This window comes from Engystomops pustulosus, chromosome 3 (genome assembly GCF_040894005.1).
Source record: "Engystomops pustulosus chromosome 3, aEngPut4.maternal, whole genome shotgun sequence".
NCBI lineage: Eukaryota > Metazoa > Chordata > Amphibia > Anura > Leptodactylidae > Engystomops > Engystomops pustulosus.
The window spans coordinates 180,529,344-180,547,550 of NC_092413.1; the positions used below are offsets into that span (position 1 = coordinate 180,529,344).

General features: G+C 41.2%; 1 protein-coding gene across 2 annotated transcripts in view; it reads left to right on the top strand.

The window, feature by feature from the left end:
- The first annotated feature begins 224 nt into the window (after window positions 1–224).
- Window positions 225–18,207, top strand: part of SPSB4 (splA/ryanodine receptor domain and SOCS box containing 4) — a 101,688-nt gene continuing 83,705 nt past the window's right edge. The window contains exon 1 of one of the 2 annotated variants that reach the window (XM_072143118.1): window positions 225–781. The gene's annotated coding sequence lies outside the window, so the exon portion shown is untranslated. The remainder of the gene's footprint in view (window positions 782–18,207) is intronic. The other variant, XM_072143120.1, reaches the window with a different exon arrangement.

An 18,207-nucleotide genomic window follows, 5' to 3' on the forward strand; every position in this document is an offset into this window, starting at 1 on the left:
TGAAAAAGCCTGGTCCTGAAGGGGTTAGTGAGATGCTATATCATGTATGATGCCAGTAGCAGTCAGAGCTGTGTGGACTCCTGTCACCCCTGTCTTGGAGCCTGCAGCAGAGCACCACTTCCACTTTCAGCCAGCTGGTGGGCTCCTTTCATTGTGCGCTGCGATGCCTGGAGAAGAGGAGGCAGAGTATGGGCGTCTCCATCTGCTCCTCATTCCCCCGCCATTGGATTAGTGAGTTGTAAGTGATGAGATCAGCAGGGATCAGCTTTCAGGATGGGGCATTGCTTCAGCAGCAGCAACAGCAGCAGCAGCAGGCTCTTCCCATCTGGGCTGTCTCCCTCCTATGCAGGGGGTGGGGGTAACAAAGGTAATCTTTAAACACAAAGCAAAACTGCCCCCATAGGGAAAAAAACAGGGATCTGCAGAGGGAAACGGCTTCTATGACTGATGGCTGGACTGGTGCTGCCCTGTGATATGCCAGGGAGAACAGGGGTGCCAGTCAGCTGTGCCTTCAACTACATGTGTGGATCCAAAAGGGGTGCAGCTGTGCCCTGTGCCTAATATGGGAGTATCATTCCTGCAGTAACTTTACCAGGATACCCAGTCTGCTGGCAGGCACCTCACCCTGTGCCATTACGCATTGCACATCTGGAGACTGGGAGCATTGAGGAATTGTAACGTTTTCCAAGGATCCTTTGTACAATTTTTGTCCTTCCTTCTGGTTTATGCTGGGTCTTAGGGCTTTAAATGACAAGTAGTGGATCTATCTGCTCGGTGTAAGGTAAGTGCTTTGTGTCTCCTCCAAGTATGAATGTTCTGGTACAGCACAGCTCCACCTTTATTTGATCTTTTCTGTATAAAATAGTATTTACAACTACCGTATACTGTGCCCACCCTGTGCAAGATGTCTTCTGTGCCACCCTGGTTCATTGTGTTAATATTAAACCTGTGGACCTTTGTTGTAGGCTTTTACCATCTTGCGAATTCTATTTCTTGTGGATACAATGTTTACAAATAAACTTTGCAACATTGTAACGTTGTACATAATGTGGAGGTCTGTGCCTGGCATATTATGTGTCATGGGCAGCTGCTGCCATGTTTAGGATTACGCTTGTAAGTTTGCTTTGTGTTTTTATGTGTTTGGATGATAATGTTCCTGTTTTTGCACATGGTCTGCTGTGTGCTCCTCATATCTCAGGACCCACCTAGGAACATGTAGGGAGTTTCTAGAGGCTGTTATATCCATTGTTGTTAATGCTTGCCCTCACTTGAATGATGTATTGTTACCCTATTGATGTGAGGGCACACAGTAGGTGGCATATTAACAGTTCTTTCAGGCAATTCGGAATTGGGCCCAGAGCAATACATGTGGCAATTGTGTGCTGCCTATTGAGGTAGAATGTGCAATTATCTATGATGACTACAACCTAGCAGGGTGTTGTTATACATGGACCTGCATAATGTGGTTTGTGGAGGGTAGCCTGGATTATGTAGCTGTCTCTTCCTGGGTTTGAAGCAGCAAGAGGTCATGCAGCTAGACAAGTTTCCTTGAGGTCTAGGCCAGGGGGACTATGGCTGCGGATTATATTTAGAGTGGATATTGTGCAATGTTGACAGTTCTATGTTTGGACTATGGCAATAATAAGGTCAGAAACTACTACTACCCAGTGAAGGGATTACTTATTACTGTAAGTATGGAAGGGTTGTATGCAGCAGTTGTGGGAAACAATACGGGAAACTTTTCTGCTGTTAAAACATATACTAGCATGTATGCATTCGTGTATTTCCATTGACGGCAAGGCTTTCCTGCTGTCTGAATCTGTGGAATATCAAAGGGTCAACTCCCATAGGTTATAATGTAGGGGATATTTAGATGACATGTCATAAAAATGTAGCATTGGAAGAATAATAGGTGAAGGAAACTATAACATTGTTATATGGAGTTGGCACATCATGCATCAGCACTGTTATACAAATAGGTAAAGGTTTAAAAATATGTGATCTTGACCCATAAACCATCAGTGATATAAAGTGAGACTCTTAGATTCGACATAAAAACTGGATGAGACTTGAAGATGTTCTATAGCAGATCACTGGAGTTGGAGCCTAAGTTAGTTTTTTAATATTTTCTTCCTTTTCTAAGTGTCATTTATTGTCATTTTGCTTTTTTCACTTACTATAATGTATCAGGTTAAGTCTCTCTTAACTAATAGGTTTAGCAGGTCCTCCCTCTTAGAATTGGTATTGTCTATGTAGATGGAATTTATTTCATATAGTTTAGATATTTTATCAGTCTTACTTGTGTTAGAAGTGTTTAAATTTAACAGTGTCATAGTGCCCCCATAGTCAGTGCTGTTGTACCTCCACAAACATTTCTGTGTAAGATTGCCTTAACTAGGCCAGAGAACCTCCATACAAAATGTGAGAGGGCCTGCACAAGCAGTACCAGAGGGCCTCCATAAGAAGTGCCTATACAATCAGTGGCAGAGTACCTCCATAGGCATTGCCTATACAAGCAGTGGCAGAGTGCCTCCATAGGGATTGCCTATACAAGCAGTGGCAGAGTACCTCCATAGCAGTTCCTATACAAGCTGTGCCAGAGTACCTCCATAAGCAGTGCCTATACAAGCAGTGGTAGAGTACCTCCATAAGCAGTGCCTATACAAGCTGTGCCAGAGTACCTCCACAACAGTGCCTATTCAAGCTGTGCCAGAGTGCCTCCATAAGCAGTGCCTATACAAGCTGTGCCAGAGTGCCTCCATAAGCAGTGCCTATACAAGCTGTGCCAGAGTACCTCCGTAAACAGTGGCTATACAAGCAGTGGTAGAGTACCTCCATAAGCGGTGCATATACAAGCAGTGGTAGAGTACCTCCATAACAGTGCCTATACAAGCTGTGCCAGAGTACCTCCACAACAGTGCCTATACAAGCTGTGCCAGAGTACCTCCACAACAGTGCCTATACAAGCTGTGCCAGAGTACCTCCATAAGCAGTGCCTATACAAGCTGTGCCAGAGTACCTCCAAAGCAGTTCCTATACAAGCTGTGCCAGAGTACCTCCATAAGCAGTGCCTATACAAGCAGTGGTAGAGTACTTCCATAAGCAGTGCCTATACAAGCAGTGGTAGAGTACCTCCATAAGCAGTGCCTATACAAGCAGTGGCAGAGTACCTCCACAACAGTGCCTATACAAGCTGTGCCAGAGTACCTCCATAAGCAGTGCCTATACAAGCTGTGCCAGAGTACCTCCAAAGCAGTTCCTATACAAGCTGTGCCAGAGTACCTCCATAAGCAGTGCCTATACAAGCAGTGGTAGAGTACTTCCATAAGCAGTGCCTATACAAGCAGTGGTAGAGTACCTCCATAAGCAGTGCCTATACAAGCAGTGGCAGAGTACCTCCATAGCAGTTCCTATACAAGCGGTCCCAGAGTACCTCCACAGGCAGTGCCTATACAAGCAGTGCCAGTGTATCTCTGGTACCTCTGCTGGTCTACCTCCATAAGCAGTGCCTCCACAACCAGGGCTAGAAAGCTTTTTTAACAGTGTCAATCTACACAGTTAATAAAAAAGAAACCCCCTTCCTGCCTGCTGTACCTTATGTCCTCTATCTCATGTCTTTATGTTCTAGTAGGGAGGAACACCCCATCTCCGGCTTTATAGAAAGTCTTGAAGCGCTCCCCCATTTTTAGGAAAACTTCTGTTGGACTAGGGTGTAACTTTACATTGTACACATTATATAAACCACCACAACATCTCTGCAGAGAGACCTGTAGCTTCCACATTTGGTTGCGGCAGGGGCACGTACTTGCACGTTCCGGGCCTCAAGATGTAATTCTCATCAGTGTAATGGATATTGAAGCTGGAGAGTAAGTCAGCTGCATTAATCGCATAGAGAGAATCCTCCGTGGTAAGATTGAATTTGTGATAGCGTTTTCTTCTTGAAGAACACATGCAGCACTCTTTTTGCCTTGCAATATAATGTAGCACTGTGCTCTTGTTGACAAAGCAGAGCCTCTTCTAAATTGTCAATTCACTTAGACTTGGCAGCATTGTTAATGCCTCTGCTGCTTGCCAGGGCGGTTACAGTGTATTGCAGGGTTTTCCGATAGCAGTGGCCATGGCTGAATGGAGACAATACAATAGGTTCTGTAGATGCATGGTTGTCACCGCAAATGACCTCAACGGTTTTCGGGAACTGAGATATACAGTATGTCCCCACATTACTCCATCACATTATACATGGGCCTACCTGGAAACGCACAAAGTGTTACTCATTGTACATATTATCACCCAGGAAATGAAACCTTCTGCCATGTGAGTAGTATACAGATCAGATCTATGGTTGAACCTCATAAATTGTTACTTGTAGGTAGTTTGGTTTGTAATGGTAATGATAAATCATCTTAATGTGCAATGCTTTCTTGATAATCTTGTTCTTGGTTTGTGCACGCAGTACTGCAGTGTAAAGTATGGTGGATAGACAAATAGGGTGTCTATACTACGATTTATTCAAAATGTAGCCGCTGTATACGAACAGAATATATATTGTTGTATGTATGAAGATATTGGTGCAGATTTACTTACCCGGTCCTGTCGCGATCCCGTGGTGCATTGTCCGACAAGGATTTGGGTCTGCCGCGATTCACTAAGATCGTGCGCCCGATATCCTACATCTGTCGCTTCAGCGCTGAGGTCCGCCGGAGTTCACCTTCTTCTTCCTGGTGCATGTAAGTGCTTGATGTTGCATCACAATTCCTTTTAAATTCCACGGTTTGTCCGAATCCGTTGGGTTGTCCGACGGCCACGCCCCCCGCCCCATTTCTGTCACGTGCAAGCTGGCACAATGCACCAAAATCTGATCGGTTGTGCCAAAATCCCGGGGCAATTTGGCGCAAAACGGAAATCGTCGGGTACATCCCTATGATGTACATAACAAAGCCGAAAGATGGCTATGTGGGAGTTTTAGTAATAGCACCCAAACAGAAGAAATTAAAAAAAAAAATAACTAATTAACCATAAATCACCCAATAAATCTTCTGCCAGTGGAGCACCACTTCTCAGTTGATGATTTACTTGTCTTGAATTGATGATGTCATGTCCATCCATGTGATCGCTGCAGCCAATCACTAACAGCGTGCTATCACTACTGGGCACAGTCATTGGCTTGCAGTGGTCACATGGATGTACAGCATGTCATTGATGCAGGACAATAGCACAAGACTGGCAGCGCCACAAGTGTGGGGATCCGGAATGGAGGGGGATATAAAAGGTGAGTTACGGTTAATAATAATTTCTTTATTTATATAGCAGTGCTGCACATAACAATCAGTCCGTGTCCCCATGGGGCGCACAATCTTAACCTACCAATAGACAGAATCTACAAACTCTTTGCAGATGGTGACCTGGATGCGAGTTGAAACCAGGACCCCAGCGCTGTAAGGCTGTAGTGCTAACCACTGATCACACTGAGTGCTGTTATTTTAAGCATCTTTTTAAGGAGGTTAGCTTTCTTTTAGAAACAAAATTGTATGTGCTATATTAGGGCAATTCCAGCAAGTAAAGGGGGATCCCCAGGTCCTGCTTTCCCTTACCTGCACATTAATGTGTTTGGCTGCTGCAAACAACAGATCAATGGAATTTATGTGGTCCATATGTTATTGCTTTGTAATCCATTGCCAAGCCACATGTGCTCAAAAACGGTTGTCTGTATGTCAGCCTGTTTTTGGAAGGGTGGCACATGATGTCACTAGCTAAGCCGAACCTCTTGAAGGGTCACATGATCATGTTACTTACAAATTGATCTGCAAAAAATGGATGGCACAAAGACGACACTGGCATGGTTTCTGTAATTTTTAATTTCCCGTACAATTCTATGCCTGCAAATATAGGCTGGAATTAATAATAATAATTCTTTTATTTACGCAGCGCTACACAGAGCTTGCCAGTTCAGCCCTGTCCCCATGGGGCTCACAATCTAATCAACCTATCAGTATGTTTTGGAGGAAACCCACACAAACACAGAGAGAACTTACAAACTAATTGCATTTGTTGCCTGGGGGGCAACTTGAACCCAGGATCCTAGCACTGCAAGGTTGTAATGTTAACCACTGAGCCACCATGCTGGACCTGCTCTATGTTTTCTACAGCTTCCACTTGAAAATGTTCATGCACATGGGTCCATTGAAACGAATGTGTCAGTGTGAATGGATAGCACTAGGTGAACACAACATTAGTGTGCGTGTAGCCTTACTCAGCCTAAAGCTGCTCCCAGCTGTGCACTTTTCCATGAACAGACGCTATCGCTGCTCCTCAGAAAAGCTTTCAACAACAGAACCATTACAAAAAGAAAAACCTGTAACAGTAATACTCTTTTGCATTTTAGCCGGTGTCCCTTCCATTGTGTGGAGACATCCTCTCTCAGCAGTCAGTTGTCACGCGAGGGTTTAGGAAGTGCCTTTGTATTTGCAAATGTAGGTAAATAATTAACGTGTCAATGGCAGATGCAATCTGTTGTGTAAGGATTTGGCCAGCTCTAAGAATTCTGAGATGAGTATTTTGTTACTTTAGCATCATACTGGTTACATTCTGACATTGTAGTCCCACAATAAGCAGGTATGTGTATTATCTATATTCTATAGCAGCATATTCATTCACATTGATAAATGTATACAACATACAGATGCTCTATAGCTATGAATTACACATTGGATGTTTATTGACCTAATATGCCAATTTTGATGGGTTTGGGCAACAAGCTGATGTGTATGGGGTGTGTATGGGGGCCTTCCAGCACTTCCCCAAAGTCGATTTCAGCTGCTTGATCCTTTTGTTCTGTAGAAGATAAGCCACCACTAGACTTCCTCCCCTCACCCATGTACTACATATGACCTGCTTGGCCGAGCATGTATGTATATTGGCCAAGACAGCTGGTATGGCTTACAGCTATCTGAAATGTATGGCCAGCTTAAAGGGGCACGGCCAGGACTATGTGGGACATTAAATCACCCACAGATCTATATAGATCAGAGGTTTAGTGTCCCAAATAGTCTTATATCAAGCAAATGTTTATTACTCACATCCTCTACTGCTAAGTCACTGATCCACAAAGACCTATGGCTTGTTCAGTGTCCCAAATAGCCATGACAATTTCCCCTTAAGACTCTGATCAGGGGTATAACTTGATGGGGTGCAGGGGTTGCTGCTGCAACCGTGCCCAAGATCAAAAACACTTTGGCAGTGTATGCTATGCACTGTGGGGACTGGAGGAGTGCTAAAATGGGTCTCCTGGTGACGGGTTCCCTTTAAATATGCATTAGTCAGGTCCTTCTAAGCGTAACTGTAAAGTTACTGACAAAAAACAGGTTTTAGCACAGCTGGAGAGAGACTTTGATAACAATTCCATTGATACCTGTATCATGCTGCTGATACATCTGGTATATATAACATTGTGACATCACTGAAGGTCCTTTACATCACACTAAGTATTTCAAATGATGCAGGACATCTTGTTTGTAAATAGTCGACCTGAAGCATGTGATGCGTCACATGTTTGTGACATCACTACAACCCATACAGCCCCTCTCAACAAGCCTCCTGTCGTCTTTAGCTGAACTATACGGTTTCCCAAAGCAACCAGAAAGCATGGCAAATAGAGCTGAAGATAGCTAATTATCATAAAATAGAGAATTGCTTATTTTTGCTTAGTGCAGAGTTAGGCAAAAGTTTTTAGACTTTACAGTTGTACTTTAATATTTCTGAAGACAAGTATAGTGTACTTGTACCTCTATTACCTTCCGAAATATCATATCCCATCTTAGCCAACTGGATCTCTTTAGATTGTTTAGGGACTGTACAAATCATTGGATCAAAATGAATGAGCAGAAGGAGAGCGGCACCAGAACTGGAGTAGCACTTTTATACCAGTGGCTAAGCCCCTTTAAATGGACAACCCCTTTAAGCAAGTAGACTTAAGGGCTGCTTAAATACAGATGAGCAGCAGTTTTATCTGTCTCCGTAGTTTCATCATTGACATTATTACATCATTACTTTATTGGATCCATATTCTTATTCCTTTTTATTTTAAACATAATTGGAAATTCTCAACCAGATTAGCGTCTTCCTGTTTGGCAAAAAAAGAGTATTGGCTCGTCTTTATTAGAGACCCGTGGAGCTTGTGAGGAAGCGACAGTAGTGTAAGCAGTCATGCTGAATGGGGTCAGTGCAGGAGGAAGGTTTAGTCTCATCAGGATGAGATGGAGCCAGTTTGTCAGCGCTGTCTTAGGGCCAGCTTTCGTTGAATTGCTCGGTATGTGTTAATTGCTGTACTGGCAGAAATGCCGCGTTATGATGGCGAGTAAAATAGAAGTGGGCGTCACTAAACCATAATTAACTGCTCATATGAATCATGTTTTAGACTTTTTTTGGTTTCCTGTAATAATTGATGAGATCATGAAAAGGAATCGGCCTTGCGTTTGTGGTATGTTAATAAATGAGTGTGCTGTCAGCTGCTCATCATGGTGTAGAGGCCCAGGCATTGCATCATGGGGCACAAGCCAACTATGTAATGGGCACATGCATAGCGTCATATTTATTTAGGGCAATGGATGTGTCCTATAAGTAATAATAATTTATAAGCATTAAATAATATCAAGCACCGATATCTTCATAGAACAATGGGTTATCGCTCCTATTGTTATTCTCTGCCTATGTACATATTGTTTTTTTGTACGGAGCATTGTAGCCTTCAGGATGATGACTGCACTGTTTAAAGCTCTGTTCACACTTGCGTCATGACTTGCATTGTGTTAAGAAATCTAATATATATGACAATAAAATAAAGGTAAATGCTGTTTGTGTCATTGGAATCATGGTGAGAGAGCTAAAAGGATATGAACACTTATTGTCTATCTAAAGGATTGGTGAAAATACCCACACACAGTACCTGCTTAACCAATGCTTTCTCAACTATCACATCCACCAAAAGGGGCACCTACATTCTAATGATTAGTGGGGGACACAGTGCTGGGACACTTATCACCTATATAGGCAAAGTCTATGGGATTGATGGAAATAGTCATGCAAAGTACTCGCTCAACCACTGCTTTCTAAACATTTATATCCACCAAATAATGCACCTACATTCTTATGATTAGTGGGGGTCACAGTGGTGGGGGTTCCACTAACCAAATACTAATCACCTATATACACAAAGTCTATGGGATTGATTGAAAAAGCCATTGAAAGTACTTAATGAGCAACCACATCCACCAAATGATGGACCTTCTTTCTCTTGACTACTAGGGTGACAGTGGTGGGACCCTCATTAACCAGACACTTAATACTATCTGCAGCATAAGTGTTAAGTGTCTGGTGCACTGATCGTAGGACTTCGGTATGGGATAATCGAACAGTGCAGTCTGTACTATGTGCAGTTTGTCTGTGTAGTGTGCAGGGGACGCCAGATTCAGGATTCTCCATGAATCTCTCGCCCACTGCACTGCCCCGCCCCGATAGAGTGCTCCAACTTTTTGCTGCACATTTAAAGGGAAATTGTCACCAGGAGACCCATTTTAGCACTCCCCCAGTGCCCACAAAGCATAGTACATATACTGCCAAAGAGTTTTTGTATAAAAAATAGGTTCCCCCTTGGGAAACCGCTCCTCCATGTGTCCTTTTCAAATATATGAAAACGCCCATCACTTGTCCTAGCAACGCCCCCTGCTCCTCTACAGCCAATCCCGAGTAATGGGAGTTTCATTCATTTCATTTATTTGAAAAGGAGGAGGAGTGGTTTTCCAAGGGTGGGGAGGTGGGGTGGAACTGCTCCTCTATAGCCACTCCCAGGTGACACAGCACATGGCATTGAAAGGTACTATATAACATATCTTTTTTTCTGTAAACCTATTTTTTATACAAAAACTCTTTGACGGTGTATGTACTATGCTCTGTGGGGACTGGGGGAGAGCTAAAAATGGGTCTCCTGGTGACAGGTTCCTTTTTTTACCATAACGCCCCCTTCAGTGCATATATTTGTGTAACATTAAGCATAATGCAGTTGTGCTACAAAACGGTTGCACGCAACACATTTGCGGTGCGGACACTTCTTAAATACCTGTGCAAGCAGTTTGCACTAGAAAGAACATGCAAAGTCCGCCAGAAAACTGGTGAATGGACCTCAGTGGGCACATTTACTTACCCGATCCCGCAGAGTTCACGAAAGTGCATTGTCCGACGAACATGTACTGTGCTGCGATTCACTAAAATCGTGCACCCGATATGCTGCATGTGTCGCTTCCCCGCTCAGGTCCGACAGAGTTCATCTTCTTCTTCCTGGTGCATGTATGTGCTTGATCTTGCAACAATTTGAAAGTTGAAATCGAATCAGTCAGATCGTCCAACGGGACGCCCCCAGATTTCTGTCGCATGAAAGCTGGCGCAGCTGCACCAAAATCCAATCGTGTGCAACACAATCCCCAGTTAAATACCTGCCCCAACCGTGCAAAACCCGAAAACGTCAGAAAATCCAAAGAAAGTGCGGCCGCGGACTCTCAGTAAATAAGCCCCAATGTGTCAATTCTGGGAAAATACCCATAAATTCTTAAATTCTAAGTTTTCTGTTATTAATGAATATAATGGAAACCAAATACTGATGGTATACGGGAAAGATTCTGTTTCCATTAGTTCACATAGACTCTTATAGAAAGGAGGGTCCCTTCCGTAATACTTGGGGTGTTTTGTGCATGCAAGTCTTTGATAACTGATAAAACCCATCAATTTTTAGTTTCTTTTATTCTCTACCAGGATAAGAGTAAAACAGAATCCCAAAATGGAAGTGTGAACTGGGCCTAAGACCGTACTATGTAAATAAATGTAGAATTTGTCAGTAAATTCTTTATATATTGAATATTTCTAATTTTATGCATTATTTTCCAGATAGTAAGAACATGTATTTTTGTAGAAATGTTCCGCTGTTTGCTCGCTAGCCGACATGAGTTCATGGCTGGTCAGAGCATGGTCTTTGTTGTTAGATCTCAAGCACCAGACTTTTTTAATTAACAGAGTGCAAACAACTGAGAGAATACCTTTCAGTAGTTTCTGAACACACCAATGACTTGTGTCTATAGGCCCTTTTACTCCACGTCATCCCCAATAAGCGAAGGCACAGCGGAGCTATTGTTCTGCCGAATGTGCACAATTCTGTTTACATTGAACAAGCCGCACACGCATGCATAGGAAATTGTTCACATATTTATGTATAGACGGCCAATTCCAGCAGTGATGTATTATGTTTTCATTGTTCAGTGCTGCTCATTTGTTAAAGCAGAGTTGGGCTTACACAGACTGAATATTGCAGGATTACCAAGACCCGACTTTAATGTATCCCTATAGGGAAAAAGTCACAAGCAGTCGTAAAATTTTGCCTATGTCAACAAGGAGATCTGGCCTAAAGTGGTTATAAGTGGAAAGATTTCACATTCAGAAAGATTTTCTGGTCAATAAGGAATAAAAGCATTTGCATATTGATGAATTAATGTCCTTCCACTCCCATTACTCCTGAAGGATTTTGATTTATTTTCTGACTTTATATGCGGAAAATGTACCTAAAAATACATCCAGTAATTTATATCCTTCTTTAATTTGGTCTTCAATTACAATTAACATTAAAATGTACATACATAACTTGGTGATGTCTCCGATTCCTCCTGTTCATGGCTTTCTATCTGAATGTAAGACAACTGGATGGAGCAGGATTCTTTCTGAAGCTCCACCCACTATGCTAAGCCCTGCCCCATCTAGCCAAACATTAGCAAGAAACAGGGGAGATCACCAGAAGATAAACCTCTGTGTCCTCTTCAGAATTTCATTTTGTTAAGGATTTTAGCTTCCCCAGATTTATGCCATACTACACTTTTATATAGGGCTATAGACCCTAGACCCAATAATTGTGTGTAAGGTTGTCCAACCATCCATCTTGTATGGACTTTACCCTCCTACAGCAGATATTACAGGAAGGATCTGAACATATTCCAAATGGAGAGCTACTGGGCAGTAATGTAATCCTATCATTCCCGTCAAATACTCGACCCGAGAGGTATCGCTTAGACTACATTGCTAATCTACTGCTATAAAATGCAGTACTGTCTCTTAAAATAGTCATAAAACAACCCCATCAAGATATCTAGAATTGCTGGAGAAATCCTGGCAACAAATCTTCCCCATATATGCATAATCTTGATGACTACTATTTGGTTCCGTTTCATCCTTTATCGTGTGACTTGTAGTAGACCGTATATAATGAGTCATCATTTCCCACTCGTCTTTCATATCATCCCACTGCCGGTTGATATCTTAATTGGTAAAGTCAGATAACCAAGAAAGATACATATTAATAATGTAATAATACTAGTGTAATAATAGACTCTTTCAGAGGGCTGTAAAGAAATTCTGTACATTATTATAAAAGCCTAAGTAACAATAAAGCAGTAAAAACAATGACTTCTGGGAATGTATGTGACCCGGTAGACATGTGCAGGTTTAACCCTTCTCTCTTGGGGCCGGCTAGATGGGTTAATGAGCTCTGGGATGAGCCTGTTTGATGCTGCTGTGACACAAATTGCATGCCAATTTCTCATGCCAACTCCAGGCAAATGAGACAGATGCAGTGAGGAATAGTAATGGTTTCAGGGCTGGGGAAAGTCTCCTTTTGCATTATGTAAGCCAAGAAATAAACCTTGACGTGTGCCCACTGAGGCGCAAAGAACTCAATCTCTGCAAAAGACACTTTTGATTCATTTGCAGAGCTAATTTATTTCCATTGTCTTGAGAACACAAAGGCAAGTTATTGGAAAGGAGGATCGGCACTTCACAAATTGTCTTTATTTTTCAGTGCATGACTGCACCGGGGGCCTTTATAACACTGATAACGGCACCTTATAAGGTAGATAGCTGCATTCTTCTATGTAAATGAGCTAGTAAGTCACTGAGCTAGTAAGCCTTCTTTAGAAAATTATTTGCTAACAAAAAAATTTGCAGAATTTGGCTGTAGAATATAAGAACCACTAGTAACCCATCTCGATAAGCCTTTGTCTGTGTAGCATTGTGACTGAAAGGCAAACTTTTGCTATGTTGAAAAAGGGCTATTAATAACCTAAAACATTCTGAAATAAGAGATCATAATAACTCGCCAAAGAGTTCAAATGTACTGTATATGAATGAAAGATTTAGGGCATCACAATATCCATAGCCAATGAGTGGTTCCTTAGACTATGAGACGTCACTTCCAATTACGATTGGAAGTCGCTTCCTTTATTGTCCACAGGTCTGAGGATGCCACTTATTGGCTACCGTGGGCCCTGTGACCCCTTTAGAAATTTGGGTTGGGCACAGGAGCGTTGTATGACACGGGAGCCAGAACAAACCACCCCCTCAGCCCTCAAGGGTTTTCCAGATTTTTTCTGGAAAAACTCCCTTTAAATGTTTTTTTTTCAGATTTTGTGTCTTGAAGTCCTATCCAATGCATATGTTATCAATTATAAATGGCTCAGGATCTGAAACTTTGGACCCACATCAAATAAGTTAGCTGCAGCACCAAAAACAATCCCAAAAATATGGACAGCTTTGTCCCTTCTTCCAGTTGCTATAGTGGGTCACCAATGCTGCCATTTATTGCCTATTCTTAGACACTTCCTATTAAACATAAGTGCTGACCTTGGCATTGCAGAACTGGAGCTGTGTGTATTGGTTAGCGGTGGCTATCTTTATTAGAGATCTGTGTTAAGCTGCTTGAAAAATATTTATTTTCTTGTAGCCCCTTAATTGTTGAGTAAGAAAGATTAATGCAAATTTCTAATTTGCTGTGTTCTGCAGTCTCTATTCCCCATTCTCAAGGTGTTAGTTAATGTTTGGGAACTGAGATTCTTGAAAACACATGGATACTATAAATGCTCTGGTCGTGTCCAGAAGACACAGATGTATGGATTATTATCATTTATTCATGTTGCTTATATAGCACCAACATGTTCTGCAGTGGTGTGCAGACATTGCACCAACATCAGCCACTATCTCTGATGTGACATAAAATGTGATCAGTTACATAGGAGCCGTCATAGGAGTATATTTAGGTTTTAAGTTTAGGATTAAACCAGAGAACATACAAAACCAATGCAGGTCTTGCCCAGAATCAAATATGAAAGCCAGCACCGCAATGCTAAGACAAAACAATGACAACCGCCATTATTGTCATACTAGGACTACATGGTTACTTGTGACTGCACCACCTTACTACTCACAATAGTGAATGTGAACTTCAGAAACTAGAGAAGAGATAAATTTCTGTCTAACTGGGCACAGTTGCAACTACCGAATTGTTGCCATGAGACTAAATCTCTTACTATAAGTCACATTCTAGTTGCTGTGTGCACCAGGCATATGTCATTACTCAGTAAGATGGGAAAATGGTTTTCATGTAGTTAATAATTAGGGTGAGGCCTTTTGGCTGGAGCTTGAGGTGACCATACACATGACATTTAACATTTATGAAAATGGATGATGCCAACCATAACAACCATATATGTCTGGTGATTGAAAAACCAATTGGCACAACCTACGACCCACTGTCAATGTCTAGAAAGAAGGTGGCCATGTTTGTAATTTTCATCTAAAAGTTGTACTAAATATTTGTTTCATCTGTTAATGATCTGAAAATTCCCTGAACATGGATCACTTGCCCTTCAGTGGTGCGAGTAAAAATGTATCGGCCACTATGGACTAAGGTTTTCATGGCGGCATCTACACAATAATTGTTCACCAGACAGTCATTTATTATACGGTAGCTTAGCCTTCAGCCTATTTCATTCTAATGTGTTTGTATCTTTAGACAAGGGCTTTAGGGTGTCTCAAATGAGTCATGGTAAAAAGAAAATTGCTTTACTAAAATGATATTTGCTACTATACTACAACATTGAACTTTGCCTAACCCTGGCACACCATTATACACAACTATTAGCTCTGAGTCTCTAGTGTCTTTTCACTATGTTCAAGTGTTTGTCTGAAATTGTTGCTCTTAGATAAGGTCCTTAGACTACTTCCTGAACAAGCCTATACATAGCTGTGAGATCTTATGTAGCACAAGTGACACTTTATGGACACTTCTTCCTTTGATCCTCGGCCTGTAGAGAATAATTACTATGTACGTTTTAGAAGAAACTTAAAGTTAAATTGTATTGTTAGTAAGCGGAATTGTTTTTTATTCTAATATTTTATAGATTTTTTTTTTTTTTACAGGGCTATACACTTTATATAACATAAGCATTTTACAGCCAACCTTTCAGGGCTTTAAGTACAGAGATCCACATAAATAATTCATGTCCAATAGCTGAAGATGCCTTAGTCCTAATGTTCACGCTTAAAGGGGCTTTCCAACAGAACAAAGATTTTATACGGTACAAGGCACCGGGGGATATTTATCTTCGAATTTTCTCCTTTATTTCTTTTATTTTTGCGACTTTTTTGGGAACATTTGATATATTTGCGCCTAAATTTGCAACTTTTCCACTCGCCTGGCAAAAACAGAAGATTTTTTCATTGGTGCGCCTGATTTATCTTTAAAATCCAGATGATAACGTTTGAAAAAGTTGCAATTTTGGCTCAGCAAGGTTAAAAAGTTGCAAATAGACCCCAGTTCGGGGAATGCGTAGGAAGCTCTTTAAAAGAAGCTGAAGAAGAGTCAGAAACTTTTGTGCGACAAAACCCTGTGGACACAGCTGCCTGGTATATCAACCTCTAAGATAAATAAAACAAGTCCAAAAGTCACAAAAAAAAACCAAGAAAAGACATACACAAATGTCCCGATTAAATATAAATGACCCCCACAAAGTTTCAAAGATGAAAGCAATTATTTTCCGTAATATAGGTTCATAATATTGGTGGCTCTGTGGCTCCTAATACAGCCTAATTATATTACTTTCCATGTAACCGGCTGGTATGGATATATCCGACTATACTGAATATATCATTCCACACCAGACGCTCACTACCGTTCTGCAATGGTTTTTATTGGAATACTGCATGATGGGCTGTATAAGCTGGGGTAAGGGTTAGGTGAGCTAAGCAGCAGCCTCGGGCTCTGTTAATATAAGTCACACTTGTATCATGGCTTATGATAATTATTCGCTGCCTGAAGGCAGCTTTTATGGTGGCTGCTTCTGTGCGGCAGAGACAGTTACCGTGATCTTTGTGAAGAACTGATAAGTGTGGTACATGGGGTGTGGGTTAGAAAATTGATCTTTAAATACCCTACTTTGAAATTCAAGATGAGGTTCTTCACAAATTCAAGAATTCAGTTCAAAGACGAGATATTACACCCAGAGTCCCAATCTATTAACTGGAACGCAGACGTGCCTTCTACAACATCTCTTACTCAGGAGGACCAGCATATTTGGCCATTGCAAAGACAACAGCTCATTGATTTCATTAGGCTTCGTTCAATATTCCATTTCTCTTGAGATGACGCTGAAGCTAAATTAAAGCGGTTCTCCACTTCACATTAAAAATACGTGGGACCCTCCTTCTTTAATGTTATGTTCTGGTTACCGCACTTTCCAGATCCTTCTTCATTTTTTGGTAAATGTCCACCAGCTTCTTGGACTACTCCATGCACACAGGGCGTTGTTAGTCTAAGAACCTCCCTATACTCTTATATGGTCCAGCTGAGAGTAGGGGCAAATGCATCATACTACTGTGTAGTAGTAAGGAGAGGACTGGGGAATCAAGAAGCAATGTCAGAATGATCGAAAGAGGAGTATTTAAACCATACATTCTGTTTCCGAATTTTTTGTGATTTTGTATATATTGTAAACTGAAAGATAACTTGAAGGCTTGTCCCACCCAAAATTTTGTGACCAGGTGAAAAGAATGATAGCATGCAGCCTTTATAGAAGTAGTCATTTTAAAGGATGATTTTAGAAGCATGGAGCAGATAATTGTAATCATTGTATCCACAATTGGCTGTGGGGGCATAAGATTTTCATGGACCCGGGTCTAAATTTTTTGATGGGATGATATTTTGCCTAAACACAATACCAAGCTTCTTCGAAAGGAGATTATTTTTTCTCTTGTCTATCAGTTCTGCAGTTTAAGGATCTTTAGAGGACCTTCAAAGGTCCTGAAAGGCCTCTTGTATACAAGTGTGTCAAGATCTATCACACTTGTATCATAATTTGTATCAGGGATGGGGGTCCTGCTCAAACTTGGTGGGTAGTCATAGGACTCCTAGATGCTTCCCAATCCATCCATATTATAATCCTCTTCTGTCCATTATGTATCTTCCCAAAGATGTTAGATATATGTGTACAGTAATTTATTATGTGGCCATTACCTTGTGTGGTTTCATAAGTTCTTCATTGTACAAATGTCAGGAACAGGATGCAGATGGTACATTTAAAAGATCCGTTCATGCTAGATTTCAACACTGCTTAATTGAAGAGAAGCAGATCAGCAAGATCCCAAGAGCTGTTATAATGTTAGGAGGCCATTTGTACTTTATCTACAAACCTATGTACAATCTTAAATAATGTTAATTATAAGTATTTACATCAGTCGTGGTCAATCACTAAAGCAGTTCTAAGCAATTATGAATCCGACACACTAATGTGCATTTCTTATAGTTTCATAATCTATGTACTGTGTATGTGTTAAAGGGAACCTATGAACCAAGGTCTCTGTAATTCGTTATATTGGTTTTATGCTGATATGACCTCTTCAGTATTGTCATGCTCTTTTACGTTGATGTTTTCCATGTCTATATATCTGTGCTGTGGTGAAAGCAATTTCCTATTTGTGGGATTATTAAAGTTTTATCGTATTGTATCCTCACCAGATTATACCCCATTATGGTACTAGTCCCCTTTGGTAGGGTATGTAATGTCCCTTGCAGAATTCCCTCTTTTGTGTGAAATCTCACCCCTATACAAAATCTCCTCCAAAGTCATGTGAAAATGAGCAGAGAAGAGTCATATATGTTTGAGATGAGTCAAGTTTAGATACCCCAATGTTTGGTGTCTCTTTTGGTGTCACATTAAAGATAAGAATATGCAAATATGATAATAACAGAAGACTTTAATCGTCATTATTATCTTTCTAGTGAAAACTGAAAATGAAACAATTCTTTAAAAATCGATGAGGACCTTTTTACCCTGTGTTCTGGGGGAG